The sequence below is a fragment of the Lithobates pipiens genome, unplaced genomic scaffold (genome assembly GCF_037356315.1).
Source record: "Lithobates pipiens isolate NorthernLeopardFrog02 unplaced genomic scaffold, aLitPip1_a1.2 Scaffold_16, whole genome shotgun sequence".
In the NCBI taxonomy this organism is placed as follows: domain Eukaryota; kingdom Metazoa; phylum Chordata; class Amphibia; order Anura; family Ranidae; genus Lithobates; species Lithobates pipiens.
The window spans coordinates 468,072,334-468,091,076 of NW_027507748.1; positions in this window are offsets into that span (position 1 = coordinate 468,072,334).

Genomic DNA, 18,743 nt, shown 5'->3' on the forward strand with positions numbered 1-18,743 from the left:
CTGGGAACAGTAGATGTCTGTCATGTCATCTATCAGAATGGGGATCCGCTTGTTTACAAAGGCAGATCCCAGTTCAGCTTTTGTACTAAGCGATCGCAGGTCACCGACACAAATTGAGTCCACCCGACCCATGAGCATGCTCCCACAGTGCCCGTCCGCAACTGCACTTGTGCTAGCTGACGTACAATGATGGCTATTCATGCAGGGGAGCCAACCTGCCACAGAACTACTGAGGCGACTGGCCCTGAAGAAGTTAATCTAGTTACTTCTTAAATGTTGCTGAATTGCATTTGTGTTTTCAAAGCCTACAGGACAAAGGAAGACTACAGATTAAATGAATAGTGTCCTGATGGCAGTGTTATCTAAAAAGTTTATTCAGTATAACTTACACAGTTCTCCATCTCTGCTATATGTAGTCATACATTTGGGGATATGCATAAATTGCTAGGCTTTTCCTCTTCTGTATGCTTAATGTATGATTTTTTTAGGGTTGCTCTACTTGTATTATTTTGTGATAAGTAGAGCAGTCTTTAACCCTTAAACAGTTTACAACATGACTGTACAGATGAGAAAAAATAATATTAATAATAATAATACAACACAGATAGGAAGATGAGGTGGAAGAGAAGTTTAACTCTTTTTTGTATTTGCTATTATTTTGATGGATTCAGTCCCCCAGGTATTGGCCAACACGTTTCACGGGCTGTTCCACTTCATTAGGGTTTTGGATTCTCTAGAACAGGGGTGTCAAACTCAATTTCATCAGCATTATGGTTGTCCATAAAGGGCCTTTTGTGTCGGTAAGACTATATAATATATGCAAGGCTTTTTCTCTCAGTGAATAGGTGCAGGAACTCAACCACGCCCCCCGCCAAACAGGATTGAACGGTGGATGTGGCCAAATTGCACTAAAAGTACACAGGTCCTAAAGGATCAATAAATACCAGTAGTGCATTATGTGGGGAGTTCAGGGATGTGCTGTGTGCAGAATTCAGGGGTGTGCTATGTGCAGATTTCAGAAGTGCACTACATACAGAGTGCAGGGTTTAGGAGTTTGCTATGCACAGTGTGGACCTTTTAGCGAATCCAAGGCCCTGATGAAATGGGGGAAGCCCATGAAACACACTGACCAGTACAGTGGATCCTAAAACATCAAGACAGACCTATAGGGCCATTGCATGTGGGAATATGTTTTTTTAACATATATGTTTTAACTATTTTGATATGTAATAAATCTTTAAGATTTTTTATACCTTATGAGTTGGTGTCTAATATACCCTAGAATGTACATTTAAAATTCCACACGATTTCATGGTTTTTGTACAGTGTATCTAAGGGGGAAATAGAGAATGCTTTTGTGCAATAGTCATAAAGAACTGCAAGAAGAAGCTGTAATATGAGAATCTTATTTTGTGTAGGCTAATGCCCATCCCGACCAGGTCTATTATTATTGTGGTTGACTGAGACTAGCAACTGATGTCATGGTGTCTGTTCTCCATTTGAAGACTGAAAAACGTATGTATTGTAATTGTGGAAAGAAATATTGAGCAAATTGTTTAACTTGCACAATTTTATTGATGAGAGACTGAAAGATATGTATCCTTTCCAGAGATCACTAATGCTGTTGTTTATTCTAAAGCCCCACACTATCAGATTTTCTGCTGATTTTTTCCTTCGGATTTACTAAAACCATGTAATACGAGGTCAAACCTTAGGAGTATCAATGTGTATGCAATCAGGTAGGCCCTTGCACTACATGGTTTTAGTAAATCTGAAGGAAAAAATCAGCAGAAAATTTGATAGTGTGTATGGGGCTTAAGAGCGTGATCGCTAAGACAGAAAAGTTAGGACATAACAACTTATTCACCAACATAAGTGTCACTAGTGTGTATAATCTTTATTTTTATACATGGGGTGAACATTTATCTATTAAGAGCTCTATGTTCCCATAAATTGCTATCTTAACTTGTGAATTGTTATTTCATTGCTTTTACTGAAGCCAGTGGTATTCTTTAAAGGGTGACAATTCTGTGTGCTAACCTCTGTAAACTGACCTTTACATTGATTCATTCACAAAGGTCAATGAAAGAAAACGGACAGTGATCTAACAGTATCAGTGGAACTTTACCAATAATTACGAGTAGGCTCAATGGAAAAAGTTATGTGTGTTATGTTTTTTTAAATCACAATTGGAGTGAGATGAGTTTTTTAGGATATTGGTAGGAAACTCATAACCATCAGCAAGAAGACATTTTCTAGGTAATATGTGAAAGTGCAAAACCTGTAAACACTTATTGCAAAAGACTGTGGTCAAATGTTCAAACTATTTTAATAGTAAAGGTTAAACAGGTACTATTATAGTTATGAAGCAAAATGCCTTTAGCATACATTTACTGTAAGTGGTATTTAGGAGGACCATAACAAAAAAAAGTGCATTGTTTGTATGTTTCTTTTTATCTAACCTACACCAATCAGAAGATTCAAGGGTAAAAGTGAGAGGAAGAGAAGGAATTTCAGATAATATATATATATATTTTACAATACATGAGATAAAAAAAAAAAAATGTGGTATCTGGAAATAATGCAAGAAAAACAGCTTAGTGAGTTAGTATAGTCTCTATGACTATATATGTCTTTGTGTAAGTGTAAGTATTTCCTGGAATGGGAAGAGTCATTTACAACTTAAGATGTAGTAGTTAAGCCACTGAAAAAGATTTACTTTTTGAATTACCTTTTTTGACATCAATGACTGAACTTAATTTTTCTCATAAGTGAAATACTTTGGAGCTTTGATTTGTAATGCATTTGTATCATGCGCTAACTGACCTGCATTCACAAATGGTTTGCCAGATACTGAGCTAAGAGACATTCAACACTGTCTCAGTATCGGAGACTGAGAAATGGGCAAGCGGCACTTTTCTGAGCCTTTGCAGCCTTATTGGAAGAAACCTTTCTAGGTTCTGCTGACTACTCAAGGGTATAGGGTGAGAGTAATCCCAGCTGGATCCACACCTCCCATTGCAGGAAGGTTTACCCACTCTGAGATGACAGCACTCTAGGCAGTTTCTGTGACTGGGTCACGGCCAAGAGAGAGAGGTCACTGTTTGGTAAAACAAGCTGATTCCTAAGCTCAATTGAATTTTCCACAAGAAATCAGTTTGTTGTTGTTCATGTTGTTTGCTGCCTTTAGCCTCATTGCTTACGTCCAACTGGCTGCTTGTGTTTCATGTTGCCCTATCTCATGAGAGCCATCAATTGGATGAAGAGTGGATGTCTTTATTACCTTAGTACTGTTTCCAGTGGTCACTCAAGCTCCATGAAACAATGCTTTGGTGCAATTAGAAATTAACTTGAACTATTGGTTGCAGGAATATGGCTACACACCCAACTACAGTGGGGAGAACAAGTATTTGATATGCTGCCAATGTTGCGGGTTTTCATACTTACAAAGCATGTAGAAGTCTGTAATGTTTATCATAGGTACTCTTCGATCATGAAAGAGGGAATCTAAAACAAAGATCCAAAAAATCACATTGTATGATTTTTAAGTAATTCATTTTCTTTTTATTGCATGACATAAATATTTGATACATCAGAAAAGCAGAACTTAATATTTGGTACAGAAACCTTTGTTTGCAATTACAGAGATCATACATTTGCTGTAGTTCTTGACCCACTCCTCCATACCAACCTTATCCAGATCCTTCAGGTTTTCTGGGCAGTTGCTGGGCAATATGGACTTTCAGCTCTCTCCAATAGATTTTCTATTGGGTTCAGGTCTGGAGACGGGTTGGCCACTCCAGGACCTTGAGATGCTTCTTACAGAACCACTCCTTAGTTGCCCTGGCCTGTTTCAGGTCGCTGTCATGCTGGACGACCCAGCCATGACCCATCATCAATGCTCTTACTGAGCGAAGAAGGTTGTTGGCCAAGAACTCGCGATACATGGTCCCATCCATCCTCCCCTCAATACGGTGCAGCCGTCCTGTCACCTTTGCAGAAAAGCAGCCCCAAAGAATGATGTGTTCTTGGGGTTGTATTCATCCTTCTTCTTCCTTCAAACATGGCGAGTGGAGTTTAGACCAAAAAGCTCTATTTTTGTCTCATCAGACCATGTGACCTTCTCTCAGTCCTCCTCTGGATCATCTAGATGGTCATTGGCAAACTTCAGATAGGCCTGGACATGCACTGGCTTGAGCAGGGGGACCTTGCGTGTGCTGCAGGATTTTAATCCATAATGGTGTAGTGGGTTACTAATGGTTTTCTTTGAGACTGTGGTCCCAGCTTTCTTCAGGTCATTCAACAGGTCCTGCCATGTAGTTCTGGGCTGATCCCTCACCTTCCTCATGATCATTGATGCCCCACACGGTGAGATCTTGCATGGAACCCCAGACCAAGGGAGATTGACCATCATCTTGAACTTCTTCCATTTTCTAATAATTGCACCAACAGTTGTTGCCTTCTCACCAAGCTGCTTGCCTATTGTCCTGTAGCCCATCCCAGCCTTTTGCAGGTCTACAATTTTATCCCTGATGTCCTTACACAGCTCTCTGGTCTTGGCCATTGTGGAGAGTTTGGCGTCTGTTTGATTGAGTGTGTGGACAGGTGTCTTTTATACAGGTAACAAGTTCAAATAGGTGCAGTTAATACAGGTAATGAGTGGAGAACAGGAGGGCTTCTTAAAGAAAAAAATAACAGGTCTGTGAGAGCCGGAATGCTTACTGGTTGGTAGGTGATCAAATACTTATGCCATGCAATAAAATGCAAACTAATTATTTAAAAATCATACAATGTGATTTTCTGGATTTTTATTTTAGATTCTGTCTCTCACATTTGAAGAGTACCTACATGATTTGTAAGTATGAAAACCTGCAAAATAGGCAATGTATCAAATACTTGTTCTCCCCACTGTATCTGTCGAGTGGACATCCATCAATTGTGATAACCGTAATTCCATAGACTCTCTCTCTATGGATGTTTGTCTAGTAAAAACACTTCACATTCCTGAATAAACTAGTCTTATCCCAATCCTGCATATTATATTAAAAGCTCAGTTAGGTGATTACATTAATGAAGGTTTAGGGGGAAAAAAATAAATATTTGCAATGGTACATAGTGTGAAAAGTCATTTGGGTTGAGTAAATAAATGAATTACTTGAAAATACATTCTTGGTTATATTGTGCATCTCTGGAGAAGGTCCCCAACTCATGTACAATATGCTTGAGTAAACATCTTTCTGTTCATCTATTACAAATGGTATTGACTGCAGGGGCAGACTGACAACTCATGGGGCCCCCGGCAATAGGAGATTATGGGGCCCCCAGGCAATCAGAGATAATGGGGCCACACAGTATACACACACACAGTATACAATCACACAGCATACACATACATGTACACACAGTATACACAGACATGTTTCTATTGTCTGAGAAGGTACTGGAGAGGTGGGGCAGCTATAATCTCAGGATTTTTAGACCAAAAGGAAGTCAGTAAGGGACATTTCAGAGATAGATGTAATAAAAATACAGATTTTTACATACTGTCCCTGGTTTTACTGAGGCTGGCAACCCTGATGGGGCCCCCTAGTGGCCGGGGGGCCCTCGGGCAGTGCCCGGATGGCCAAATGGTCAGTCCACCCCTGATTGACTGAATTCCACAACATCAGTTTATGTAGTGAAACATGCTCATCAAAGCAAATCCAATTTCCCAGGAAATCTAAATCAGGACCAACCAGCCAGATTTCTTCAGCCCTATTTACATTTACATTAGCTCACAGTGCTGTTCTTCCCTCTCACAGTCTCCCAGAGTTTTGTAGGACTGACATTAAGGGCCAATTTAGGGCTTAGGACCATAGAGCGCCACACCTCTTCACTCTGTTGTAATATGAACATGACTATGAAGTCAATTGTATTATATGTGCCCTAGCAGTGAACTACATTGCTTGTATGCAGATGAATGCAGGTCACTGCATATAGTGTGAATGATTCCTTACATCTATGCAATGCAATTTACATTACATGTGTTGATGCCTTGCAACAAAAAAATGTGGGCCAAGCCCAATAACCTTTCGTGCATAGAAAACACATTCATTTCAAAGAGCTACCCTAATACAGCACACGCTAATGTGTGCAATAACATATGTTAACAAATGTAAATAGTACTTTAGATTCAGGTACTTATGCCAATTATATTTAAGAATACATTGATTATTTTTTTTCTTCATAACTGATATAAAGTGTGCTTTTTGATGAATATGCTTCATAGCAATTAGCTTTCAAGTGCCCATCTGTGTCAGCTGAGTACTGCCTTCCACTCATCTTTATCTTATATACAAATTAAACTAAAAGCATTCATTAAGTTAATCTTTGTGTAAATTAAAAGTTGAATAGTTCTGCAATTAGTGGTAGATGGTATGTTTCCTTCACCATTCTTATTTAACCCACCGTAATCAGCACATGCCCAAAACTGACTCTTCAGTATGAAAGAAATAGCACCCATTTCTTTGTCCAAATTCACATTTATCTATGCCCAAATTTGAAAAAAGGGAGAACAATAAATCTGAACATAAAGATGTTAAATATACTGTATATGGCACAGTCATATGGCTTATATGATGGAAAATGTGTGCTTGTTTCTTAAAAAAGATAAATATAAACATGCCAAAGTCAGTTTAATGGTGTTGTTGCTTTGACTTGTATGTCAGGGAGGAGTGAGCTAAAAGAAAACATGTACTTAGTCTAATTCAGGTTTATGTGAACAGTTTCAATTGATAGCCTGCCCTCTCCATGTGGAATATTTACCTTCCTCTTACTTGCCCTGTATCTGGTTTGCCTGCTGGAGATCTGAGAATAAGCCATAGGTAAGTTCAGAATTAGAGAATTAGTCTGGGTCAGGTCTTGCAGAGGGCCAAGGATCACGTTGTTCTTGATTACTTGATTGATGGTTCTGTCTCCCTAAACATGTAATTTTCTTGATATTGTATTTGTTGCTTATGAAGAGTATTTTTTTTGTTTTTTTGCTTTAATTCCCTTACCTCAGGACATTTGGCTGGTGTAGCATATAGATATATTTGCATAGTTATTTAAAAAAAAAAAAAAATTAAAAAATATGAGCTCTGTCAGGGCTGGGCTCAGCCTGTCCTTCTCTGAGCTGGCCATTCAGCTGTCAGCTAATTGCCAGCTCCTTTCTCTCCGCAGTTGTTGTTGATCTGCTCATCAGGCCTGCCTACATAAAGCTATCCAGCTCACTTCATCTCTGCCTTCATCTTTGGTCACATCTCAGAGACTTTTCTCCTGTGTTCGTGTTGAAGACTTGCTTGGCTGACATCCCTTCTGGCTCCTGATCCTGCTTGCTGTACTACTACATTGATCGCTTGCTCGCTGACATTGGCATTGGCTGACTACCCGATCTGGTTACTGAACTCTAACTATGTATAAACTACGCTTACTCTGTTTACCTTTTTATTATTATTAAACAAGTGTGATTAACTGTATTTCTGTCTCGATCTGATTCATGGTTTCTGACAGGCTCATAGGTTCAAAACCAAATCTAATGTGGATCCAATGAGGGAAAAACAATCAAACAATGCATCTAGGTCAGCTTGTAAGTAATGCCTCGTGCACATATTCATTTATTTATTTTTGTTCAACCCAGTGGGCTGAATGAAAAAAAAAAAACCTGAGAGATTGCTGAATAAACTAAGCTCCCTGCCAGAACACACTAATCGGCACTCACAGCCATTAGCTATGAGCACTGATCAAATTATGTTTTTCCAGATGGTCCTTAGATATGCTTCTGTCAGAATGTCAGCCGGTTCCTGGTGAACTGGCCAAAATTTGGACCGTGTGATATTAAGAGACATCAATTAAACATTATATTTCCTTTTTTTTTTTTTATACAAAAAGACAGGGTCCCAAAGCAGACGCCTGGTATACACAACACTAAAGAAGAAATAGCAGAGGTTTGTCTTTTTTGGGTTTTTAAAAAATGTGGGTCCAAAAACTGAAACTTGAACTGAGTCAAAAGCTGGATACACACTATGCAATCCTCTTTAGATTTTTCCTTCAGATTCATCAAAACCATATAATATGAGGTCAAACCTAAACACTTTAAATTTGTATGCAATCAGACAGGCCTTCATACTACATATTTGAAGGTAATTCTAAATGAAATTGAACAACAATTGTATAATGTGTATACAGCTTAAGACACTAATAATATAAATCAATAGTCAGTTTTTCTATCTACTTATACATGAAACTAAGATCACCAGATGAAATGAAACTGAAAAAAAAAATGATAACAAGAAAACAAATATAGCCACTATATATGAGAGTTAGTAAGCTGAATATATATTAGTGAAGTAGAGCCAAATAAATGAAATTTCTGAAAATAGCTCAATTAAAAATTCCTCTGTCATAAAGTTCATTAACCTTGACAAAACTTGAATCTAAAAGTATTTTTTGAGTAACGGTAAAGCAGAGCAGCCTATAAATTCATGATCAGGTAATTCATGCACTTATAACACACACATTAATATACTCTTGCGTTGATGTGGATTTCCTCCTTCATCTAAAGTTGTGCTGTATCATTCAGGGAGTAACATATCCAGGGAATACATTCTAAAATAAAATAATTAAAATATGAGTGCTGATAATGCTGATGTAATTTTTAAAGGTGCAGGTATTATTATTTGTTTAATATTATTTATGGTTGCACTATCTTGTAAGTAAATGGAACAAGTAACTAGACATTTTTTATTGAACATTGACAATTGTGGGAGCCATTTCATGTGATAAAACAAGCATCCAGTACTGGTAAGGGGCTGTAGGAGGAGACCCTTAAAAATAGGTCTCAAAATACTAATCCAAAACATTGCACTACAGACATTTATTCCAATTTGATGTAAATGTCCCTGCTTTTCCATTTACCTAACAGGGGCTTTGTTATGTGATAGTATCCTCTCTAAAGGGTGGGTTGACAGCAGTGTGCATTGTCATTGTAAAAGTAGTTGCTTACAGGTTGGTTGTGAGGAGTTAGTTAGTTACTTTAGGCTGCCCAGATGGGAAGGGGTCAAGCTAGGCTGAGCATTTTCCTGGGGATTTATGAGCTCTGCTCTCCACCATGTGCTGTCAATAAAAAGGGGGAAGGCTCTGCTTGGAAGCTTTCTGCTGTGGCCTGCATGAGAAGGAATTGAAAGCCCAAGCCTAACGATATAACTGCTAACAGCATCTGGAGCACATGCTAGAGAAGTTAGTCTGAGACAGGGCTACCACCTTTGGAAAGGTACGCACCGGGCAGCCTGGGTCTAGTTAGTTAGGAAGGAACTGTGTTTGCACTGTTGGACTGTATTTTGGAGTTGTCCAGTAAAGTCTTATCAACTGTTTCATGCCTGGTCTGAAGTTATTGAAAGGGGTGCATGGAGGTACATGGCGTATATAGAAGAATAGGACCTGTAAACATATGTGGGGGTGAAGGGAAAGGAACGGAAGACCACAACAAAGGGGTTAACTCACCAAACAAGTTGACAGGAAGTGTGTAGTTGCTATGGTTACCCATGAACTGGTGGAAATGAATTAGCAGCCAGACAGTGGAGGGTGGTTCCATGCACAGGTAATGGGTTTTTCGTTGGAGAAGGGGTCAAAGCTCTCGATTTTCCCTATTGGTCAGTTCCCCCAAAAGCAATCATGACTGAACTTGCTGTACGGAGACTCCAGGAACCTACAGGAGAGCTGAAGGAGTTAAATTAAGTGCACGCATGAGGTCTGTGCTTAGTGAACAGCAGGGCCCCATTATGTCACTGGGAGTGAGGTGGCAGAGTAAGGCTGGATTGACGGAGTGGGACACAAATTCAATAGTGTCTCCCTCTAAATTCTACATTCTGTACTACAAGTTATGCAGCAATATGGGACAGGGTGCTTCACTGTAAGGTTCTGCATGTCATTACACAGCCACACAAGGTGTACAGCTCACTTCTAATCTGGGGTACCGCCTTAATGTCGATTTTCACATCACCGCAGCCCAGTCTACAGCTGACTCGACTTTGCTAGTGACATTGCCAGCCCATACTATATAAACAGTTTCATGTGAATTACATTTGAAAAAATATGTAATGCTAAATTTGTTTCATAATGTCTATTATCTAGTGTACATGGTAACCACAGATGAAAGACTCATGTCAATTTAAAATACTTCATATGTATAGTATATATCATAATAATACACTGGTGACATTTATATTTAGTTATTCAAAAGTTTTTTTGTTTCACCAGCCATTTTATATTCCACAATGAATTCATTAACAGGCTTTAAGCTGCGATCATTTACAATTTATTCTGAATGATACCTTACCTGTTAATAAGTTTCTCAGTCACCAATTAAGAAGTGTTAAAAATGCCTATTAAAACCTGAGAACCAGGATTTCTTCTATAACACATTTTACTGCAGTGGAAAGATAGCCTTGAGATATTTGGTTATATATCAAGGTGTGCCTTAATTAAATTGCTTTATCTGATATTTGCCTTAGTTCATCATTTACCTAGCTTAAAGTGCTCTAACTTTTATATTAAACACACAAATAGATTTTTATATAAAGGAAAATAAATCAAAGATTGTGATCTATTTCACACCATACTAATTATACATGAAAAGAAATAATAATCATAATTGTTTTAATAAGATCAGAGAAAAGCTTGAATTTGAAGTAGCTTTACGGTCATTCTACAGCTCCTTTGTAGCATATAATAAATCCATTCTGTCTTTTATATTACAAGATATGATATTAATGCATCAAACAATAGTATAGGAATCATTAGATGCAAGTGTTTGCTTTATGTCTAAACTTTAAATGGATTTGATTTCTTATCTGATTTTACCTAGTGCAACCTCCATCCCCTTGGAAGCAACAGTGGAGCGTTCTAATCATTGCTATACAGTGTTTCTCATTTAATGATAAATTCATGTAAATTTACAAGAAATATTCTGATACTTTGTTTAACCACTAGCTGACCAGCTCACGCAGATATACTGTGGCAGGTAGGCTCTCCTGTGCGAATCTCCGTCCCTGTATGGTGGCTCACGCAGGCGCATTTGTTGGTGGGGACATGCTACCGTTGGCATGCTCTCAATCCTGCTGCATGCTGCAGGAGCATGCCCATGAGTAAGGCGGATTCGATGTCCGCTGGCTACCCGTGATTGCCTAGTAGAGAGGCAGAACTGGGAACTTTAAACGAGGCGATTCCCCGTTCTGACAGGAGACCTGACAGAGATCTACTGTTCACAGTGATCAAGAACAGTGATTTCTGTCATGTCCCAGTGAGCTCACCCCCCCCCTACAGTTTGAACAACCCCTTGAATGGCCCCTAGTGTTAACCCCTTCCCTGCCAGTTTCATTTTTACATTGATCAGTGCATTTCATAGCACTGATCAATGTAATAATATCACTGGTCCTAAAAAAGTATCATTTGGGATCAGATTTGCCTGCCGCAATGTCGGAGGCCCGCTAAAAAATTCAGTTCGCTGCCATTACTAGTAAAAACAATAAAAATAAATAAAAGTCTCTAAATCTATCTCATAGTTTGTAGACGCAATAACTTTTGAGCAAACCAATCAATATATGCCTATTGCAATTTTTTTTACCAAAAATATGTGGAAGAATACATATAATATGGCCTAAACTGATGAATCCATTTTTTTTTTTATATATATTTTTTGGGGATATGTATTATAGCAAAAAGTAAAAAAAAAGTTTAATTTTTCAAAATTGTCACTCTTTGTTTATAGCGCAAAAAATAAAAACTGCAGAAGTGATCAAGTAAACAAGGCAGATCTCCATTCTGACAGGGGATTACACTGAGAATTTGTCTTTCTGCTATGCAGGGAGATGGATCTCTGTGTTATCCCAGGCAGCCCATTCCCCCATACAGTTAGTAAACACACCCAGGGAACACAGTTAACCCCATGATTGCCCTTGATGTTACCAGTGTCATTAGTACAATGTCAGTGCATAATGTCACTGGTTCCCAAAAAAGTGTCAAAAATGTAATTTAGGTGTGCAATCTCTTCGCTGTAATGTTGCAGTCCCTCTAAAAATCACTGATCACCTCCATTACTAAAAATGTATCCCATAGATTGTAGACGCTATAAGTTTTGCACAAACCAATCAATATATGCTTATTAGTTTTTTTTACCAAAAACATATTTTTTAATTTTTTATATTTATTTATTGGGTATGTTTTATAGCAGAAAGTAAAAAAATATAGTTTTTTTTTCAAAATTTATGGTCTTTTTTGTTTATAGCGTAAAAAAAAACAAAAAAACACATAGGTGAACAAATACCACCAAAAGAAAGCTCTATTTGTGGGAAAAAAAGGAAATACATTTTATTTGGGTACAGCAATGTACGACCACGCAATTGTCAATTAAAATAACGCAGTGCTGTATTGCAAATAATGGCCTGGTCAGGAAGTGGGTACAACTTTCCAGGGCTGAAGTGAGTAAAATAATTTTCTGGTCTCAGGGAACCAAGATAGTAATTACTGTATGTAGAACTCATAGTACATTAGTATGATGGTCAATGGAAATAATGCTTCTTTAAGGTTGTTGGAAAGAATCCTCCCCTTGAACTCTTATGCCGCGTACACACGACCAGAATTTCTGACAGACTAGGCCAGACAATCCGATCGTGTGTGGGCTAATCCGATCGTTTTTCATTTAAAAAATCCGACAGACCTAGAAATAGAACATGTTTCAAATCTGTCTGACGGACTCAATTCCTAATGGGAAAACCGTTCGTCTGTATGCTGGTCCGATGGACCAAATACGATGCAAGTGAAGCTATTGGCTACCGGCTATTGAACTTCCTTTTTTAGACCCATCTTATGTCATCACATTCAAAACAAATGGACTTTCGAACAGACTTGGTCCATTCGTGTGTGGCCAAGTCTGTTCATTCAGAAAGTCCATCGAAACTCTGCCGAAAGTCCGTCGGTAAGACCGTCAGACCTAGTCTGCCGGAAGGTCGTGTGTATGCAGCATTACAGATATCTAAAAACTCATTGTTGTCAATAGCAATTTCTGAGGGGTATAAATTGCTTTAGCAAGCTCTATCTAAAAGAACCCTAGGGAACCCATGGAAGCCTGGTTGCAAAGCCTAGTCTAAATCATCCAGGCAGATACTAGTTTTCTCACAAAGTTATATTTACACTATATTTTAGACTTAATACTACTGCTGTACATGTCAGCATCTTTATTTTACAGGGAAGGTGGCAGTGTTAGTGACACTGACAAATGATATTCCAAGATTACCTTTACCAACTAAAAAAGTTGTGGCTGTGGTAGAAACCAGTGCCAGAGGAAGACAACATATCAGTTGAAGTAGCAGAATAAGAAATGGTAAGTTCAAAGTTAGCTTTTGAAAGGACTTTACTACTTACTATGAAACAGATCAGTAAAAAATATGTAATCTGGCCAATAGAGGTGTGATGGTTGAGCCCAGCAAGATATATCCCATGTAAAAGATTATGTACATTACATACAGTACATATCAACTATACTATTCTGCATTTTAGAAGCACTGTTGTGTAACACCTTGGACATACATTATTGCACGATTCTCTTTATAGAAAAAAACTAGATCAGCTAATGCCAGTTACTTTGCATTTCATTTGAGTTTATAATCAACAGCTGTAGTTGTATTTTGTAAAACTGCTGGTATTCTATACAAAGACCCAAGTGTACTTATCCTGCAAGCTTCAAAACGTGCATAGCCATATTACAGAAATATTTTTTTTTTAACTGCATTATAAGAAAGTCTTTATAAATATAAAGTTGTTCATCCAGGCAATATTTTACATACGTTTTGTGATACCAAAGGTTTACAGACTGAGATGGTAAGTTAAAAGGATGACAGGAAGTTTCATTGTTATGTAAATTGTGTTATAAAAAAAACATTATATGAATAAACATGATTAAGTTTAACCAGCTGAAGTTTTAGTTATATCCCTCTGATCTGAAAAAAGAAAGAAAGAAAGAAAGAAATCAGGTCTTGAAATGGAATGTGTTAATTGGTATCTTGCTTGTTAATTAGGTTTCACTGACACCTTTTCTCTTTTCTTTGCTTTTTGTTTAATGAGCTCCCTTGTTGTATTAGATATTAGGTAATTAACTAAAACAAAAAAATGTTTGCGGACCTATTTCAAGTCAATAATAGGATATGTATTAAATAGAGCACAAGTTTCATTAACTGGATCATTGCACTTCAATAATGTTTAATCAATGGACCATAATATTTTTGTAGAATAAGGGTTTTCAATCCCAGACTATTAAAATAATAACAAAAGCTAGGAACGCATCCATGTTGTTGCTTTCACATAAATCCATTGAATGCAATAAAAAGGCCAAGCTAAAAACTTTGGGGAAGAAATAGAAGCACATTTTAAGGGGAATATGTTGCTAAATAAACATGTTAGTAAAATTAACTGTATATTGTGTACAGTAAGTAAATTAACTGTATATTGTGTACAGTAAGTAAATTAATATTGTAAAAACCTACCTCCTCCATTCTCCGTGCTATCAAACACTGCCCTGTTCAAATAAACTCCCTCACTGAAGCTTTTTTTTAAATGGACACTTCCTGGAATGTCAGATTCCTGTGGTCCCTGCTGCACAATGTGGCTCCTCCTGTCTACCGCACATATTTTCCAGCACACCATAGATCACCGAAATGCTGCATTTTGCTGAACTATGTCCTCGGTGATATGATCATTCTTCAAAAAAGATTTTTGTCACTATTGGATGATCTGTGGTGTGCTGCCAATTATGTGCACTTAACCTGTGATGTCTCCAGTTCCAGTTGGATGTTGCTTCGGCACCCACTACTGCTAAGCCTTATTCAGGAAAGTGTGCAATGAGAATATTGCCATTTCCTCCTGTCTACCTCCAAATTACCATAGAGCAGAATAGGGATGTAGAGGCTGGCCAAAAGAACCATTGAGTACAATAGGAAAGAAAGCAGATGGAAACTCAAGGGAAAATGCCAGCAGAAGATTTCTTTTGAACAGAATTGCATTTGATGGTATGGACATTAGTACCCTGTTTCCCCAAAAATAAGACCTAGCGTGATTGTTGGTGATGGCTGCAATATAAGCCCTACCCCCAAATAAGCCCTACCCAGATCTTTAACTAGGGCTTATTTGGGGGGGTAGGGCTTATATTGTAGCCATCACCAACAATCACGCTAGGTCTTATTTTCAGGGAAAAAGGGTATGTATTTGCAACCTTATTTTCAACTACATCTTTTACTGGCACATTTATTTATGTGGCTAAGTCACTTTAAAGGAGCATGCCAATCAAAATTGAAACTTACAGTGATATTAAAGGCAAACTTTTTCTTTGTTAAAATATAAAATAGGTTTTTCTTACCTGTGCAACAATATTACAGAGAAGTTTTGTGGGCTCCTGAGGAGCCATGTGCTATGGAGGCACCCATGCAGTGGAAACCTGACCTGGACTGTGTGTGTCCATAGACACACACAGCATAGCTCGGCCACGCCCCACCCCTCTTTACAGGATTTGACTGACAGCAGCAGAAGCCTAAAACTCTTGCTGCTCTCAGAGTCTCCTGTGAGACCAGAGAGCAGCAGAGCTATAGCTGGGACAGCATTGGAGCATCAGAGGAGAAAATTAAGTGTTTAAGAATGGAGGGGGCAGAAAAAGTAGTGGCATGTTTTTTACCTTAGGGAATGTACAGACTGCTCACCCAAAGCTTCCATTTTTACTTTAGATATCAGATAACTACATTACTTAAAATTGCCCTATTTCCTGGCTTATTGTGTTTGGTAATGATAGATGTTGAGTTCTGTTTTCTTTAAAACACTCACACAAAATGTAGAATTCTTGTTATCTTCTAGACAGAAAGAGGGCCATGCAAAGCACAAAATTCTATGAGAAGAAAAAGTCCTAAGTTGTATCAGGTGTCTGGATGCAATAGAAATGTTAAAACTCACATTAGCGAGAATTATGTGGACTGTCTTAAAGGGCAACTCCACTTTTGTGGGGAAAAAAAGAGCAAATAAACAACCCAACTGTCATTTAACGAGGCACATAAGAGTGGTAGGGAGTACTAGGTGAAGTGGATGAAGCTCCTCTCAGATTAGATACTGAGATCCTAATGGACATGAAGGGTGCCTCCATCTAGGTGTAGCAATTTATTAAAAAGAATAAAAGACAATAAAAATGTAGTAGTTAAAAGTGGATCAAGGCTTGTCATAAACCCATATAGACCTCCAAAGGATCACAGTGAGGCTTCAGAGCTCTGCAGGCATGTGGCTGACTGAAGGGGCACTCCTGTCTGCCCCAAAATATTTAACCACACACCCCCACTTCCTGTCACCATCACCCAGCTGAGAGAGGTGCTGTTTGGGGCCACAGGCATCTGGCTACTTCCAAAAGTCGCTGTTGCTTATGTAACAGCCTGAAGCCTGACAGCTGTACTTTCACCAAGAACTTCAGCCAGTCACATGCCTACAGAGCTCTGCAGCCTCACGGTTATTCTTTGGCAGTCTATAGGGGCTTATGACAATCCTTGATCCACTTTTGACTATTAAGTGCTTTTTTATTGTCTTTTATTCTTTTTAACCCCTGCCAAGCGTATGCAGATGTGCATACTCGGCTTCCGGGGGTATACCGGGATGATGCCTGCACCTGCAGGCATCATTCTGGTACCGTTTTTTACAGCAGGCGATTGGCTATCCAGCCATAACAACCGAAGCGGCTAAAAGCCACTCAGCTGTTATGCCGGAGGAGCGGGAGGGGACGTCCCCCCTCCCGCAGCCTCCCGCCGCTGTTACCGGTGCTCCCGCTCAATCGGGAGCACCGATTCCCGATCCGATGCCTCCGGCTGCTGGGGAGTCTCCTAATAGTAAACGCGGAAGCAACGTCATGACGTCGCTTCCCATTTAATCGGCTGCCAATGGCGCCGGTTTTAAAAAAACATACAGTATTCAGAATCCCCGTTTTCGGCGATCTGAATACTTTGAAGTGTAAAGGAGGGGTCGGGGGTCTAGACCCCCGACCCCTCCATAAAGAGTACCTGTCACCACCTATTACAGTCACAAGGGATGTTTACATTCCTGTGATCACATTTTTATTTTATTTTTTAAAACAATTTATTCATTTTAAAATAAATAAAATAAAGAAAAAATGTTTTAAAGTGCCCACCATCCCCGCGAGCTCGCGAAGCATAGAAAACGCATATGGAAGTCATGTCCGCATATGTAAACGGTGTTCAAATCACACATGTGAGGTATTGCCGCGATCGTTAGAGCGAGAGCAATAATTCTAGCACTAGACCTCCTCTGTAACGCTAACCTGGTAACCGTAAAAAAATTTAAAGAGTCGCCTATTGAGATTTTTAGGTACCGTACTTTGTCGTCATTCCACGAGTGCCTGTCAAAATTATAAAGTGTGACATGTTTGGTATCTATTTACTCGGCTTAACATTATTTTTCACATTATGCAAAAAATTGGGCTAATTTTACTGTTTCTTTTTTTTTAATTCATGAAAGTGTCCCTTTTCCCAAAAAGTTGCGTTTAAAACACCACTGCGCAAATATCGTGTGGCATAAAATATTGCAACAATCGCCGTTTTATTCTCTAGAGTCTCTGCTAAAAAAATATATATAATGTTTGGGGGTTCCAAGTAATTTTCTAGCAAAAAATATGGATTTTAACTTGTAAACACCAAATGCCAAAAATAGGCTTAGTCATGAAATTAATAAATCTCTACACCTAGATGGAGTTGCCCTCTTTGTCTTTTGCTCTATAACTTTTTATACACCTCACACTGAGCTTGCTCGAACTTTGACAAAACAGACATTTCGTCAAGTGGTGAGTAAAGAGCAAGAGCTGGTAGTTATAGGGAATTCTATAATCAAAATGACTGAATAATTTGTCACCAGGGTCGTATCACGGTTTGCTGTCTCTGTAAGGCCACAGTTCAGCATGTGATGGACTGGGCTGAAAAATTACTGGGAGGGGTTGGGCATGACTCAGCTGTCTTGGTCCATGCTGGAATCAATAACAGAATATATAGAAGGTGGAGGTTCATTAAGAATCAATTTAAAGAACTAGGCTGCAAGTTCAAGGGAAAGTTATATTCTCTGGAATATTGCCTGTGCCATGCGCAACACAGAAAAGACAGGGGGAGATTAGAGAACTTAATGCATGGCCAAAGACCTGGTGTAAGATGGAAGGCTATGGATTTCTAGAGCACTTGGCTGACTTTTCATTGGGGTACAGCCTTTATGCTAAAGATTAGGGATGAGCCGAACACCCCCTGGTTCGGTTAGCAGCAGAACATGCAAACAGGAAAAAAATTTGTTCGAACACACAAACACCGTTAAAGTCTATGGCAGTCGTCATCGTGCCCTGTTCTCAGGCCCCACTAACAGGCCAGGTTTTCAAGGTCAAGGTAACTGAAATACATCACAGGCGATATCATTTGCTGCTCAGTGATTGCACTATATTAGTCTGCCCTGAGGACAGGGTTGATGACCACTGGTCTATAGGACATGAACGTGAAAAAACAAAAGTGCTAATTTTAATATGCAAGTTATTTTCATAAAAAGTGTTTGGGGACGTGTATCAATACAAAAAACGTTTTCAAAATGGCAGTTTTTTCCGGAGCAGCGATTTTAATAATACTTAAAAGTGAAATATTCCTTTAAATTTCGTACCTGGG